At 47.2% G+C, this 15,173-nt stretch overlaps 1 long non-coding RNA gene across 1 annotated transcript; it reads right to left on the bottom strand.

Annotated features, from left to right (window-relative positions):
* Positions 1 to 8,843: 8,843 nt before the first annotated feature.
* Positions 8,844 to 14,408, bottom strand: LOC148506396 (uncharacterized). Its single transcript, XR_015869794.1, has 4 exons — positions 14,350 to 14,408; positions 13,764 to 13,845; positions 11,769 to 11,821; positions 8,844 to 10,251 (listed from the first exon to the last, which is right to left on the bottom strand). It is a non-coding gene; the product is annotated as an uncharacterized LOC148506396 (long non-coding RNA).
* Between the last annotated feature and the right edge of the window lie 765 nt (positions 14,409 to 15,173).

Below are 15,173 nucleotides of genomic sequence, written 5' to 3'. Positions count from 1 at the left end.
GTGTACAGAATATGTATGTGTATATATGTATGTATGTGTATTTCTTCTTCAGGGTCCATAGGGCTCCACAGGGAGACAATGGATGTAGGTGGTACTCCGGGGGGACCTGGCTAGCGTGGCTCCTCGAACCCCAGACTGCAGCCGGGACTCAAGGGGATAGGTAAGGCGGGTTCCTGCTAGCGGGAACCCGTGTCTATGCGCAGTCTTATGCTGCGTATCCACTGCCTGATTTATCAGAGCGAATGAACGATAACAACATCGTTATCGTTCAGTCGCTTACAAATCGGGCATTTAAATGTCAAACACGACCAGCAATGTATGCGCGCGCTGGTCGTTTTTGACATCTATCATCGCCCGAACATGCTGGTCAACCTGACGTCGTCAGGTTGACCATGTTGGGGGTTGATGGATGTGCCTACACTGTACGACTGATCATTCAGTAATCGTGCAGTCGTTTCACGGTCAGCAAGTGGATGTGCATCTTAACCTACGGTCTCAGGAGACAGACCGGAGACTGATGTACTGTAGATGTAGACACCGCTTCATCCCAGACTCCACTAGACCACCAGGGCATAACTTATACTGGCGCAGGGGACCTGGTGGTTGATGTCAGCATAGGAGAGAAGACCCCTTTCCCTGTGGCCCCTCCTCCAGCTCAGGGCACCATTCCACTGCGGTTTTGCCGCCCCTGAGCTCCTCCTCCTCACCCTCTGCCCCTTCAGAGACTCACGGCGGCCATTTTCTGCAACAGCCACAAGTCTCCGGGAACGCTGGGTCCAGTCTCCCTGTATACCTCTCCTAGGAGCCAGGTTATACCGCGCTATTTCTTACCAGCCACTGCGGTCTCTGTAGTTGAATTTAGGAGCTTATTCAGACCTGCTCCCAAAATGCGGCCGCTCGCTGGTAAAAAGGGGCCGGATATTTAAATTAAATGCTCGCACTGCGTGCCGTAAGGACGCCCTCTATGTCTTAGCGAGCTACGGCACTGAGCGCTCGCAAGTGTATCAAGACGCCCCCTTTCCCCTCGCAACACACGTCATCTCCTGGAATTGTTTGATTAATCGTAACATCGAGAGCCATCGGAGCTGCTCGCAGCCCTTGAGGTAGCCCTACCCCGCCGCAAGCACTGCGATCAGTGCGGGCTGAAATACATGCAGGTGACGTGTACCATGACGCTACTTTGCTAATTATGCACGCCCTTCAAACGGTGTTGGCCTGACATGGCTGCGTTCCCAACACCACACCCCCGTTTACAAGCACCTTCCCGTTACCACCCACAAATGGCGCTGTCTGTCACTCACACTAGCGGGCAGTCTGTTTGTACTACGAGCGCACGACTCCCCATCGATGAGACTGGCTTGCGCACGCGCACTGCGAATTATACGCATGCGCACTAAGCAACAATCGCCCGGCAGCGAGCGATCGCTCCTTAGCGACCGGGTCTGAATCAGGTCCTTAGTGCCCCCAGCAGTTATATTGTATAATCTGCATTGTATGTGACTTGTGCTAGTGCTGCTGTCTGTTTATTTTTCTCTCAATTGTTAGCTTATACCGTTCCCTTTCTTTCACTATAACCCTGGAATACTGAGGTATAGGCGGTTCTCTGTACCTCACATCTACTTGTATTTGTGAGGGCTGTCACATACTGTATATCTGTGTTGCGCACTGTACTATGCCATATTGTACATATATCTGTGTTGCTCACTGCACTGTGCCAGATTGTGTGGTATACTAACCTTGCAGCTATGTCTAGCAAAGGCAATAGTAACAAGCAGGCTACTGCTCCTACTCTGGTTTCTTATGTCCTGTTTCGTAGGTTTAGCTCCAGAGGATCCCATTCAAGATGGTCTATGTGCTTCTTGTTATACGGCACCTGGCCCATCGGCCCCTGCAGCCTTTCCTCACAAACCCCCCTAAAGCTGCCCACACACATAGCGATATTTTACCCGATCTGGACGATTCTGACGCATTGGAACAACAGATTGTGTATAATATGGCCAAATCGTGAAGAAATCGTGAGTCCCCACTCACGATCACGATGCGATGCATGTCCCCGCAGAAGGTCGCACATCGCATTTCTTCAGATCTGCCGTGCTGTAGGACAGATCTGGCAATCTCAAGTCAGGATGCTCTGGAGTAGTTAGGAGGCACGATAGGTCGTGTGTCACATTGGCAGCATTTTCAGACCAAATAGTGTGCAGGACTGCCAGGGAGCCCCCGGGGAGACTTCAGGGGGAAATCGTACACATCGTGTGATTGAGATCACATCGGTATGTGTGTGGGCACCTTTAGGCTTCCTTTTCACAGGTGTTGGCAAAAATTGCGGACCACCTAGTGGTCCCTGTGGTAGCTCCCCCTATGGGATGGCCGCAGCAGGTACTCCCTGCAAATCCAGTCCCTCCTTTGCCTCCTCCATGGGTAGACGTACTTTCTACCTAGTGCAGAGTCCTGCGGCTACCTCTACAGCCTTTTAACAAATGTTGCAAAAGGAGAGACCCTTACATAGTAAAACTACTAAGCGTACTGTGTTATCTGCCCAGTCCACCCAGCTATCAGATTCTGAGTTATCATCTGGGGAGGCAGAAGACGCAGACCTCTCTCTCTCTGACTCCCCCTCAGGGCAGGAGAAGCCTCAGTGTAAATTGAATATACCTGCACTAGTGAGAGCTGTTAAATCAATTCTTCATATAGAAGATACAGAACCCACTCCTAAGACAAAAGAGCCACTCTTTAAATGACAGAAGGAAGTTTTGCTGGAGTTTCCTCACTCTGATCAGCTATCTGATCTAATGAGTGAAGCATGGAATACGCCAAATAAAAAGTTTCAGCTGCCTAAACGCTTGATTTCTTTTCACCCTATTCCAGCTTCTGATTGCGCTAAATGGGAAGTTCTCCCAGCCATAGATTCCCACGTGACATGTCTGTTAAGAGCTCTACCTTGGTTCAATCTCATATTAAATACCTAGGGATCAATATCCCATTGAAATTGTCTAGTTTGTACGATATTAATTTCACCCCTTTGATTCAATCAATTTCGGCTATGCTGGAGAGTTGGATGCAGCTTCCACTGTCTCTACTAGGAAGAATAGCCCTGATCAAATCCATCGTTTTTCCAAAAATCTCATATGCAATACGAATGTTGCCTATACAAATCTCTAAATATGACAGTGATGTACTTACCAGACTTTTTCTCAAATTTATTTGGCGTAATAAAAAAAACACGAATTGCAAAAGCAAAATTAATGTTACATAAAGATGATCCCTACTCAAATATTACATAACCCTCTATTTAAAAGCACTTATGAGGTTCGGTTGTCCATTAACAGAAAATTTGGCAGAAATCCCAGGTTTCCCAGATATATTCCATTTTGTGGCAATCCTATGTTCACTCCACCCTTAGAGAACCATACTTACGTAAGATTACAATTTAAAGGTATCCGCATTATATCTGATGTCTTTGATCCTGGAGGGCAGTTATTGTCTTTCGCTGATTGGAAAGAAAAATTTGCGGTTCCTAATAACCATTTTTATGTTTATCTTCAGATGTGACATTTTATCCAGTCTATAATGCCCTTGTCCCCTCCTACAGGTGATTCTGATCCCTTGATGTCCCTAGTTTCATTACTCTCAAGGATACCATACCGGACACGTTATCTATATGCAGATTTAATGAGTTCTGGTGACTCTAGGTTATGGTCGTCCTGTTTCCGTGCTTGGCAGAGTGATCTACCGTCTGTTTTAGAGGGATCCGCTATTATTAAATATTTTGCTAGAACCATATCTATTCTACAGTCTGCAGATCTACAAGAAACTCACATTAAAACAATGAATAGGGCGTATCTTTCTCAGGCACAACGATCTCATATAATTGCAGGGGCATCTGGGGCTTGCCCGAAATGCGGTGATCCATCTGCCAATTTTGCCCAGAATTTTTGGTTATGGAAATTTATCAAAAGAATTTGGAATAGATTATTATCTTATTTAAATAGAATTTTTCATGTTAGCCTTACACTAGACCCCTTGGCGTTATTGTGTGCCAACTTCTCTAATTGGAAAGATCTAATAGATTTGGTTCTGTTGGCTCCTTTTCTAACCGTAGTGGTAACAGTGGCAAAAAAAATAATTCTAACTAAATGGATACATTTCCAAAAACCCACGGTGCAAATGGTAGTTAATAAACTAGATCGTTTAATGTTTTATGACAGACAGTCATCCCTCCCGGACTTGGAGAGGGGAGTGATTCGATTCTATAAAAAATGGGGCCCGTATATAGAGTCTTTGGACTCCGCTGCCCAATCCCGTGTGTTGTTCTTATTTGAAAAAACTGACTGGATGCTGTATAGAGGAATCACATTACCGTCCTTCTCACATCCTTAATAAGTCTAAGATTTTAGCTTTTATTGCATTTTTAAAGTGCTTGGGATGTTCCCTCATAGGATAATCTATTTTTCCCCCCCTCTTCTTCCTTGTGTGTTTTCCCTCCACAAGTTCGTCTTCAGGTTTGTCTTTAAATACTCTCTTTACTTTTGGTTTAGATGCTAATGTTTATCCAAGGATATTTATTAAAAGAAACTGACAGGATCTATGTTTCCACCGGTAACTAATCAGATTTGGTTTATTACTGATATCTAGATATTAGCAGTAAGTTAATGTTACCCTGGATTGATTAATTTGTATGACAATTTTGTAAAATTTTGTAATATCCTGTATTATCTTGAAAAATGTTGTAATATTTTGTGTTGATATGTAACTTCTTTTGGGAAAACAATAAAAAGATTTTACAAAAAAAAAAAAAAGAACTCTACCTTACCTATCCATACAGCAACCTCCTTGAAGGAGACCACGGATAGAAGAATTGAAGCCTGCCTGAAGTCTATATACTCTCTTACAGGAGCTATTACTCGTCCTGCCATGGCTACAGCCTGGGTGACAAAAGCCATTGAGAGCTGGGCTGAAGCCCTAGAAGACACATTTCCCTCTGATGCTTCTCGGGAACAGCTGTCCTACATCTCTCACATTAGGGATGCAGCCTCCTATTTAAGAGAAGCGGCATTGGATACTGGTCTCCTAGCTTCCAAAGCATCTGCTACTTCGGTGGTGGCCCACCATATTATTTGGCTTCGGTCATGGAAGGCAGACTCGGACTCTAAAAAGGCTTTGGTCTCTGCCTTACTCTACTACTAGACCTCGGTTGCCATCCTTTCGGTCCTTTTGTCCCCAGGGAAAGGCTAAAGGTCTGTCCTTTCCATGACAGTCGGTATCCACAAAGGCCTCCAAGCCTAGGACCAAACAGGCCTGAGCTACTAGACATCCAGCTACCAAATCTGAGGACAAGCCTTCAGCCTGACAGGGTGGGCCTCCACCTGGTGGCTCCCAGGGTGTGAGGCCGACTTGTTCCCAAGGTGGGAGGCCGACTTGTTCAGTTCACCCAGATCTGGAATCTGACCACCACAGATGACTGGGTACAAGAAGTGGTCTCTCACGGGTATGCCCTCTCATTCATGAGGCAGCCCCCCCAGCAGTTCTTTTGCACAGGCCCTCCATTGGACCCAAGCAAAGCCCTCCTCCCCCAGAAGGCCATTCAGTCCTTGCTGCACTCTGGGGTAATAATTCTGGTCCCGTCATCACAGAAAGGGATGGGTTGTTACTTTACCCTTTTCTTGGTTCAGAAGCCCAACAGGTCTCTGAACAAGTTTATCAGGGTGCCCAGGTTTCAAATGGAAACCCTGGCTATGGAGCCTGGGGACTTTATGGTGTCTCTGGACATTCAGGAAGCTTACCTACATGTACCTCCTGGTGGCTACAGATGTCCCACTAAACAAGAGTCACCCCTTTTGGATCTTAGAATGGGTACTACTCACCATGGACACAAGCCTCTGTGGTTGGGACATAGTGACCGGCCAGCACTCCTTCCAAGGACGCTGGACACCAGCCGAGGTGATCTTACCAATCAACGTCCTAGAACTCTGAGCCATCTACAGAGCCCGCACTCCGGCTCAGGATATTCTTCAGGGCAGGCCATTATAAGTACAGTGTGACAGCACAATGGCAGTTGGCCTACTGCAGTCACCAGGGAGGCACTCAAAGTCGGTCAGCAATGGTAGAAGTGTCATGCATTCTCACATGGGCCGAATGCCATCGCCCAGCCATCTCCGCAGTGTTCATCCTCGGAATTCTCAATTGGGAAGCGGATTTCCTCAGCCGTCATGACGTGCATGCAGGGTAGTGATCTCTACATCCAGAAGTCTTTTAGCTCCTGGTGGACAATGGGGCCTACCAGACGTGGCCCGTCCTCACGACACAACCACAAGCGTCCAGTGTTCGGGTCCAGGACAAGGGACCCCGAAACAGCCTTCGTGGACACATTGTCAGTGAAGTGGACTTTACATTTGGTGTACCTTTTCCCTCCAGTCTCCCTTCTTCCTAGGGTTCTTCGGAAGTTCAAGCAAGAAGGAGGCACGGTCCTGTTGGTAGCTCCAGCTTGGCCCAGATGCCATTGGTACTCCGATCTTCAAAGTCTCTCCATAGATTCTCCTCTCCAACTTCCTCAATGACAGGACCTGTTGTATCAGGGTCCCTGTCTACATCCAGGCCTGGCCCGTCTGTCTTTGATGGCTTGGCTCTTGAGCATCCCTCCTAATGTCTAAAGGGTTTTCTAGCTCTGTAGTCCAGACCAAGCTCAGAGTGCGTAAACCGGCCTCTGCCCGGATTTATCATCGGGTGTGGCATACATACTTCCAGTGATGTCGTACCAGAAACTATGACCCTCAGGTTTTTAGGGTTTCTAGAATACTTGCCTTCTTCAAGCTGGATTGGATCTCGGACTCCGCCTGTCCTCTCTGAAAGTACGCGTCTCTGCTCTGTCCATCTGGTTCCAGTGCAGAATTGCTCCACTGACAGATGTTTACACCTTCCTGCAGGGTGTTCTTCATATACAAGCTCCCTTTGTCCCTCCTGTGATCTTTCCTCAGGACAGGGCTGTTTTTCGAATGCATCCTGGCTTCTTTCCCAAGATGGTCTCTTGTTTCCACCTTAATGAGGAAATTTCAGTTCCGGCCTTCCAATCACCAGACATATTGGCAGGTGAGGCCTCCTTGGATGTGGTCTGTGTTCTGAAGATCTACGTGGCTGGAATTGGTTCCATCAGGAAAACGGATTCCCTCTTTGTCCTATATGGATTCCACACGTAGGGATGGCCAGCTAACAAACAGATTCTGGCCAGATGGCTTTGCATGACTATCTCACAGGCTTATACACAGACTGGCCTTCCTGTGTCGGCTACAGTATCTGCTCATTCTACTCCTCGTGGACAGCCTGCCGTGGCGTGTCTGCCGAACAACTATGCAAGGCAGCCACGTAGTCTGCTGTCAACACCTTTCTTAGGTTCTATGCCTTTGATACATTGTCTATCATGATGCTTCCTTTGGACTCTGGGTTCTCCTCTCAGCTCAGGAGTGTTTGAAAAAGCTTCTTGATAGCAGCGAAACACGTCTGTTGATTGGACCCAGACACCCCAACTTTGCTAAGGAGAAGCTTCTTTTATGTGTCCAACTAAGCGTTCATATTCGGGACTACCAGCCTATGACCTTTTGGACTGTGAACTAGGATCCTATATACTTGCGCCGGACTTTGCTGTGGACCACAGCTAATTTAAGGGTCTCCATTCAACTGTTCTACAGAGCCGAAAGCAATTGTAGCTAGACTTTCTGTTACATACAGGACATACTTATTTGCGTATGATGGTTCTGGAGTATATATTCAATGTACATGGAGTGATGTCTTGGGTCAAATAGACTTTTATGGATTACTACTGTTTATTATGAAATATATGGTTTTTTTTATGTTCGTTCTATTTATATTAAATTTTTATTACTAATGTACATATTTTGACTTATGAGTGCTGCTCTTTTTACTGTTGTTCATCCTCAGCTCAGCTAAAAAAAAGAAAGGTAAAAAACCCCACTTGCCTGCTTCTAGGGACCTGCATCCCCCGTCAGCTGGTCTCCGAGTTCCTGCACTGTGACCGCGGTCAGCTGTTCTATGAAGCAGCTGACCAGGGCCACAGTGCAAGAGGCGGTGGACCAGCTGACCGGAGCCCCAGAGGACATCACTGAAGTAAGTGTAAGCTGAGGGAGGAAGGGGGGGTGGTGGTTGCGGTATCCGGCAGTGGTGCATGCACAGACACAGGGAGAAGTGTGTAGACGGGATTTGCAGGGACAGAGCTCAGTCCCTACATATGGATTTTAGTACATCCATGTAATAGTTCCTAAATGCGCAATGTGAATGTAGTCGGAAATATAACACTATAACCACATTTTAAATGCAGATTGTAGTAAATAAGGCCCTTAGAGTCTTTTAGTAGTTAGCCCCGTTTGAATGCAACTTGAAAAATGTTGCTCTTTAGTATTTGCATCCTGTATATCCCCATTTTTATGCTTTTTAGTATAACCTATCATTATAATTCTGTATGCATTTACCATTGATATGTATCTTGCCTTGTTTAGATATGTAACTATGGTGAAGGTTTGCACTGGGAGGCGTCTGCGAGCTACTGGGCGGGTGAGCGGTCCCTGTTCCGGTGAACGGCTTTCACGTGGTGTACAGTATAAAGGTATGTTATGTTTGATAGGCTGCTTTATTATCCTGAAGACAGATATAACCTGAAACGTCCGACTCTAAGAGTTCTTTTTAAAGATAAGAGCGCAGCACCTCTCTCTCTCTCTATCTATATATATATATATATATATATATACACACACACACACACACACAAACAATACTGCACAAAAGTTTAGACAGGTGTGGAAAAAATGCTTAAAAAAATAAGTGTTGTTAGTTTATTTTTTTCAATAAACAAAATGCAAAGAGAAGAGAAAACTAAATCAAATCAATATTTGGTGTGACCACCATTTGCCTTCAAAACAGCATCAATTATTCAATTCTTCTAGGTGCACTTGCACACAGTTTTTGAAGGAACTTGGCAGGGAGGTTGTTCTGAACATCTTGGAGAACCAACCACAGCACTTCTGTGGATGTAGGCTTGCTCAAATCCTTCTGTCTCTTCTTGTAATACCAGATAGTCTCGATGATGATGAGATCAGGGCTCTGTGGGGCCAATATCATCACTTCCAGGACTCCTTGTTCTTCTTTATGCTGAAGATAGTTCTTAATGATGATAGCCGTGTGTTTGGGGTCACTGTCCTGCCGCAGAATAAAGTTGGAGCCAATCAGACCCCTCCCTGATGGTTTTGCATGATGGATAAGTACCTCCAGTGGTGTAAGTTCATCCCAGATGCCTGGAGGCAAGTTGTCATTCGGTGCCCCTTCCCTCCCCCCCCCCCGAATGAGTGACTATGGCCTCTGCCAGGGAGGTGGGAAATGCAGAGTTGTGGGTGAAGGGGGGCACCGGACGTGTCATGCTGGCATAAGAAGCTGCAGTGACACCACTGAGCAGGGACAGGCTGTATAGATAGATGGAGGAGGTAGCTGATGGTCTGGCACAGAGCCTTCCACTAGTATATGGTTATGGTGGCTTCAAAGGTGCCGGGAAGAGGTGCCATGTATTGAGCGGTCGAGATGGTACAATCAGGGTACATATTTACAGCCCAAAGTGGGGTGAATTTATTGTGGGAGATGGAGGAGGTGCCCCTTCTTTGCTGGAGCCCGGTGGCAGGCACTTCTATTGTCTTCCATAGTTCTTCTCCTGAGCACCTGCCTGTATTTCTCAGCATCTGTATTACTGCTAAAGAAGCCGCCCATCAACATCTACGGGAAGGGGACAGAAAAGGAAACATAGAGGGTCGTTGTTCTGCCACAGAATGCATTTGGAGCCAATCAGACGCCTCCCTGATGGTATTGCATGATGGATAAGCACCTTCCTGTATTTCTCAGCATCTGTATTACGCTAGAAAAGCCGCCCATCTAGATCTGTGGGAAGGGGACAGGCAAGGAAATATAGGAGGTAATGGTGATGGGGGTGGTGATGGAGGGGGTGGGGGATTGTTAGGTTCAGGGTAGGGGAACTTGGGAGGGGTGTTGGGAGGGGTAGTGGATATAGAGGTTATGGGCATAATGGCAGACGGGATGGAGGTGTTGGTAGATTTGGGGAGGTGGGGGAAGTGGTGGTGCGGGTGGTGGAGAAGCGGGTGGTGGAGGAGCGGGTGGCAGGGATAGAGATGGTGGGGGTCAGGGAGGTGGTGGGGGTCAGGGAGCTGGTGGGGGCTCCACGGCATCCAGTCTGTGCCTCTAGATCTGTGGGAAGGAGACAGATAAGGAGATATAAGTTCTGTATTTCCATGTCTAACACTTGCTACATTGGGCAGGATGTAATAAGCGTATATATGGAATGTGATACATTCTGCCACTTATCTCATGCATTGCAGCATTTATTAGCACCGTATGGATGTAGGTTTGTGATTAAAGCCGCAGAGGACAGTTCTCCTGATAAGAGCTGTCCTTTGTCATGTGAGGACTTCTGGGTGTATGACCTGGAGTCCTTCTGCAGATACACGGCCGTCAGCCAGCACATACACGTGGGGGACACTGGCCCTCATTCAGAGTCGGTCGTAAGCGGCCGCTCAGTCGTACGCCTAACGACCGCAAAACTGAAAAATGAAGCAATCGCATGGCCGGTCAGTCGCAACCAAAGTGACGCCCATACGTGTACAATGAACCTCCTCTAGCTAACGAGTGATAGCAGCTAGCGATCGAGTCAGTCGTTGTCAGTCGCTGTATGTTAATTTTCTTCTGATGGTTGCGGTCGCTTGTGTTGTGTGCAAATTACAGCAAAAATTAACAAAAAAACGCATAGAATAAGCCATTCCCATGAAATGTATTTATTCTTATTATTCTCTAATGCAAACGCAACTGAATCAATTACAAGCCAATTAGCAGTGTTATTAGCAACAACAAACGATTATTAGCTGCTTGCATTGTGTGGCACAAAATAGAAACATCAAACATAACATCAGTCACATTCGATAGTATCGATTGTACTCTGGTGCTTGAGAGAGCACGTACCCAACCTTAAGCTGTACGATCAGCCAGGCCTCTAACCTGCTCGCAGAGTGACGTTTTACTACTTCCAGCCTTCTATGTCGGTCGTAGCAGGTAATTTAAGTACGCCCCTAAAACGCCCTGAAAACGGTGAGGAACACCTGCGTTTTTAGACCACTACCCCAGTCAACACCCACAAACGGCCTTTCATGTCAATCCACTCCCGGAAGCCACTTCCTGCTCGTAAGCCGTACGATCAACAGCATTTTGGATCGCAGGGTCTCGTACGCACATGCGCAACCGTACGCATGCGTGGTTTGGAAACATCGGATGCGTACGACCGAGCGGCCGCTTACGACTGACTCTGAATGCGGTCCACTGTGAGGCCTCTCAGGGATTTTTGCAGAAAAAAACCCATAGGCTGTTATTAGGCAATGACGTCTATAGAGGACATTGCCTATCGGGTACAAGCTGCAGAAAGTTTCTCTTTATGGAGCTTTGTACATATGGGAAATGTGGTCATACCTCCAACATGTGCAGTTTTCGGAGGTTTAACAGCATTTTAGTGTTAGTACATCCCACCCATAGTGATATATGTGAGTCTATCAGAAGGCAGCTGTAGTATGGTGGGAGTCCATGATAAGTATCAGCCGCCATATGTAACACACCCATTTCCCCTGGGAATAAGGCCTTTATATCATTAGTAAATGGCCCCGTTAGTCTGTCCTATGGTCACTGCGTATTAGGAAGATCCTGCATTGAGTAATTGTTACCTTGTTGAACGGGCAGCCTTTAATGCATGGGCTTTCTTAGTAGTGTCCTATAACTGTAAATATAAGAGAAAGTGGTCAGTTATAGGTCATACCCAGCAGGACACATAGCCTGACTGTGCAGTAAGTGTCAGAGAGCAGTATTACATGGCAGCATATGGTAGTGCAGTACAGTACACAGGCAGCACATGGCCTCCTAGTACAGCCCAGCTCACTAATGGCAACATTTCATGCTCCTGTTATACTGGGAACATCACCAAGGGCTGGGAAGGTTCCTGCCCCTCTGTCCCCATTACCTTTCCCTACCTGACAGATAACCCAAACCAGCCACATTCAGCTGAGCAGTGGCCAGAATGTAAAGCCTATAACACCTACGTGTGACTCCCGGGTTGGCTCAGCAGGGGGAGGACGCTTGTCATAGGAAAGTGGGCATGGCGGTGGGCGTGATGACACGATTGCATCGTGACACCCCACCCACTACACAATGCCGCGTTCCGGGATAGTAGGCATGTATGCTTAAACACCTTATTAATACAGATAACAGGCAGCAGCAGCACGACCCTGACCCTCCCAGTACTGAGTTACATGGTATAAGGAATTATTTCCCTATTAGGGATGGCATCTGTCAGTATAGTCATGTAAGCTGGCAGGGTCTGCGTGACAGAAATGCACTAGGAGTCTGTGCCTTGGGGGTATATATGTCCTCCTGTATATAGTAAGATCTTCCATGTCCATCCAATGTGTGCTGGAGATGCAGCCTAATGCCAGGAACCCTCCATATCTGCTGGGACTGTCCATGAATCCTGTCCTATAGACCAGGAATACCCGCGTGTCACTGCTGAGGCTATTATTACTATATACTGGTAAAGATCCCCCCTCTCCCAGTTTGCAGGAGGTGTGGTAGCATAGATCACTACATGGTAATGGAGGACACTCCGCTGTCTGCACTAGATAGGAATACAGGAATTATGTCTACGTGGTTCTATGGCTGGAGATTAACAATCTGATGACTGATTTATTAGGGACACCTTACCCCCTCATTCATTCCCTCACATCTTTTCCCTTGTGTGTGTCCATGTGTAGTAACTATTAGATGGTTATACATTGCTATATACACATTAGTGATCATTTGTACTGATGGTATTGTGTTTCTCCTCGGTCACTTACATGACTGTCTCTACTTACTAATGGGACTGTATAAGTAATATATAGAATGAGAGGTGGTGCTGAGTGTAGGGTCTCTTCCCTACTACAGACCTCCCTCTATTACTGTCCTGTACAGAATACTGCCCCCTAGGGATGGGAGTAATGCTGAGTACACATTAGACCAGAGTTACACAAACGTGGTCCTCAAGGCTCCCCAACAGCTCAGGTGTTAGAGATATTCATGGTTGAGCACAGGTGACTTAATTAGTACCTCAGTCAATTTGATTTAATCACCTGTACTCAACCATGGATATCTCTATAATCTGACCTGTTGGGGAGCCTTGAGGACGGCGTTCGGGAACCTCTGTACTAGATGATTTTTTTTAGCGATTTGCCCGATTCCAACGCAACGTAATGAGAAATCGCTTAAATCTTCATGTGTGTGATCACTATGACGCTGACGATGCGTGCTCCCACACATCACCAGCGACATTCTCCATAGGCCCATATGTAGGTCCGATGGGGGATGACGTTAGTGAGGGTCATGCTGTTGAATACAACATGGCCCCCACCATCACTGCCTGCATGGACAAGTGCATACCCCCCGGGTCCTGTCACTGATGATGTCCGGCTGGATACAGATTGTCTAGTGTGCACCCAGTATAACACTCTCCAAATTATCTGGTAATAGTCCTGCTGTATTTACTGCTGAATCTGCCCCTGGGAGAGGCAGGAGACATACCCACCCACTGCTTCTGTTACTGCAGGCTGATAGTAATAATACAGTAATAATACTATCTAGGTATACAGTATAAATAGTAATGTGCTCTGTAGCTGATGTTACTAACTTACCAGATGTATATGCAGATGGCAGGAAATATCAGCACTGCAAAAACGATGCCAAAATCTCGCAGTGTGCGCAGCCAGACGTCAGCTATGTAAGAGAGAATGACATTGGGTGAATAACAGCCGGTCACTTACAGCCAGGTCACACATACAGTATAAGTTCCTTATGTGATACATATATAGAGCAGCTTCCCTACCATGGGGCAGTGTAACTGTAATAAGGCAGCATGGCACCTATATACTCTCTATACTAGGAAGCCTGGGCCGGCTATGATGAATTAGGAGGGATCTGCAGGGTAGGTTACTATCTGTGCCTGGTAACCTGATCATGGTCCCCAGTGGCGGGCTGGGCCGGGGGGCAGGGTGCCAAATGCCCCCCGGGCCGGTAGACTTTTGGCTCAGTGAGGGCCGGTATCATATGACTGACGGCCGGGTGACAGGCAGAAAGTGCTCTCAGTCGCTCCGACTATAGCAGCATCAGAGCGGCTGGGCAGCATTCTCTGCCTGTTACCGAGCTGTCTGTCACCCTATGTCCTATGTAGCAGCGCTCCTTCCGAGGCCGCTCCGCTGCAGGGGCTGTCTGTGCACCTACCTCTGTGTCCTCTGTCCCTTCCCTCGGGCTCCTTCCTCTCCCCGGCTAAGGCCCCGCCCCCTCACCGGAAGGCCCCGCCCCCTCTCCTACCCTGACTGACTATATTAATCAATCACCTCCTGTCCCTGCTGAAGACCCCGCCCCCTCACCACGAGTCTCCGCCCCTTCACTGGTCTATCCTGTCTGTGTCATCTCTTCCTGTACCTGGAGCTCCGCAGGGACCAGAGACAGAGCAGCCTTCCAGGCAGGTAAGTGCCCGTGGAGGACTACATGTTTACATGACATTTGAGAGGGAAGGGGGGTGTTGGAATACTTATGCAATGGGGGGCTGTAGTTATTTTTATCTTTGGGGGGATGGGGTGTTTTAATACTGTCGGTGCTGGGAGTGATGTAATGTGTGTGAATGTGGGGGGGGGGGGTATTATTATTGTGTGTGAGGGCTACTGTATATTCATAATACCTGTGTTATATGTGGGTCACTGATGATTTCTGCATAATCTGGTGATTACTGCGTTATCTGGCAGCCATTACAACACTCCCTGATCTGGTGGTCACTGAGAACCTCTCTGCATTATATGGCAGTCACTGCGACACTCCCTGATCTGATGGTTACTGCAAACCTCTCTGCATTATATGGCAGTCACACCGATGCTCCCTAATCTGGCTGTCACTGCAACCTCTCTGCATAATAATGTCACTGCGACACTCCCTGATCTGATGGTCCCTGCGAACCTCTCTGCATTATATGGCAGTCACTGCGACACTCCCTGATCTGATGGTCCCTGCGAACCTCTCTGCATTATAGGGCAATCACTGTGACACTC

This window comes from Taudactylus pleione, unplaced genomic scaffold (assembly GCF_031769625.1).
Source record: "Taudactylus pleione unplaced genomic scaffold, aTauple2 ptg000407l, whole genome shotgun sequence".
Classification (NCBI taxonomy): Eukaryota; Metazoa; Chordata; class Amphibia; order Anura; family Myobatrachidae; genus Taudactylus; species Taudactylus pleione.
Note: the sequence above shows the minus strand (reverse complement) of the source record. Positions and strands in the feature narration are given on the sequence as shown.